The sequence below is a fragment of the Diaphorina citri genome, unplaced genomic scaffold (assembly GCF_000475195.1).
Source record: "Diaphorina citri unplaced genomic scaffold, Diaci psyllid genome assembly version 1.1 scaffold78, whole genome shotgun sequence".
NCBI classification, from domain to species: Eukaryota; Metazoa; Arthropoda; class Insecta; order Hemiptera; family Psyllidae; genus Diaphorina; species Diaphorina citri.
Genome location: NW_007377515.1, coordinates 349,932 through 352,239, shown reverse-complemented (window position 1 = coordinate 352,239; position 2,308 = coordinate 349,932).

Sequence of the window (2,308 nt, the reverse complement as noted above, 5' to 3'; positions counted from 1 at the left end):
ATGTATATTGTACAAAACTTACCTTGTGTTAGACGGTGCCTGACTACATTGCTGCAGGGCTTGGAAACAGGCGCGGACATCATGTATATTGTACAAAACTTACCTTGTGTTAGACGGTGCCTGACTACATTGCTGCAGGGCTTGGAAACAGGCGCGGACATCATGTATATTGTACAAAACTTACCTTGTGTTAGACGGTGCCTGACTACATTGCTGCAGGGCTTGGAAACAGGCGCGGACATCATGTATATTGTACAAAACTTACCTTGTGTTAGACGGTGCCTGACTACATTGCTGCAGGGCTTGGAAACAGGCGCGGACATCATGTATATTGTACAAAACTTACCTTGTGTTAGACGGTGCCTGACTACATTGCTGCAGGGCTTGGAAACAGGCGCGGACATCATGTATATTGTACAAAACTTACCTTGTGTTAGACGGTGCCTGACTACATTGCTGCAGGGCTTGGAAACAGGCGCGGACATCATGTATATTGTACAAAACTTACCTTGTGTTAGACGGTGCCTGACTACATTGCTGCAGGGCTTGGAAACAGGCGCGGACATCATGTATATTGTACAAAACTTACCTTGTGTTAGACGGTGCCTGACTACATTGCTGCAGGGCTTGGAAACAGGCGCGGACATCATGTATATTGTACAAAACTTACCTTGTGTTAGACGGTGCCTGACTACATTGCTGCAGGGCTTGGAAACAGGCGCGGACATCATGTATATTGTACAAAACTTACCTTGTGTTAGACGGTGCCTGACTACATTGCTGCAGGGCTTGGAAACAGGCGCGGACATCATGTATATTGTACAAAACTTACCTTGTGTTAGACGGTGCCTGACTACATTGCTGCAGGGCTTGGAAACAGGCGCGGACATCATGTATATTGTACAAAACTTACCTTGTGTTAGACGGTGCCTGACTACATTGCTGCAGGGCTTGGAAACAGGCGCGGACATCATGTATATTGTACAAAACTTACCTTGTGTTAGACGGTGCCTGACTACATTGCTGCAGGGCTTGGAAACAGGCGCGGACATCATGTATATTGTACAAAACTTACCTTGTGTTAGACGGTGCCTGACTACATTGCTGCAGGGCTTGGAAACAGGCGCGGACATCATGTATATTGTACAAAACTTACCTTGTGTTAGACGGTGCCTGACTACATTGCTGCAGGGCTTGGAAACAGGCGCGGACATCATGTATATTGTACAAAACTTACCTTGTGTTAGACGGTGCCTGACTACATTGCTGCAGGGCTTGGAAACAGGCGCGGACATCATGTATATTGTACAAAACTTACCTTGTGTTAGACGGTGCCTGACTACATTGCTGCAGGGCTTGGAAACAGGCGCGGACATCATGTATATTGTACAAAACTTACCTTGTGTTAGACGGTGCCTGACTACATTGCTGCAGGGCTTGGAAACAGGCGCGGACATCATGTATATTGTACAAAACTTACCTTGTGTTAGACGGTGCCTGACTACATTGCTGCAGGGCTTGGAAACAGGCGCGGACATCATGTATATTGTACAAAACTTACCTTGTGTTAGACGGTGCCTGACTACATTGCTGCAGGGCTTGGAAACAGGCGCGGACATCATGTATATTGTACAAAACTTACCTTGTGTTAGACGGTGCCTGACTACATTGCTGCAGGGCTTGGAAACAGGCGCGGACATCATGTATATTGTACAAAACTTACCTTGTGTTAGACGGTGCCTGACTACATTGCTGCAGGGCTTGGAAACAGGCGCGGACATCATGTATATTGTACAAAACTTACCTTGTGTTAGACGGTGCCTGACTACATTGCTGCAGGGCTTGGAAACAGGCGCGGACATCATGTATATTGTACAAAACTTACCTTGTGTTAGACGGTGCCTGACTACATTGCTGCAGGGCTTGGAAACAGGCGCGGACATCATGTATATTGTACAAAACTTACCTTGTGTTAGACGGTGCCTGACTACATTGCTGCAGGGCTTGGAAACAGGCGCGGACATCATGTATATTGTACAAAACTTACCTTGTGTTAGACGGTGCCTGACTACATTGCTGCAGGGCTTGGAAACAGGCGCGGACATCATGTATATTGTACAAAACTTACCTTGTGTTAGACGGTGCCTGACTACATTGCTGCAGGGCTTGGAAACAGGCGCGGACATCATGTATATTGTACAAAACTTACCTTGTGTTAGACGGTGCCTGACTACATTGCTGCAGGGCTTGAAAACAGGCGCGGACATCGTGTATATTGTATATAACTTACCTTGTGTTAGACGGTGCT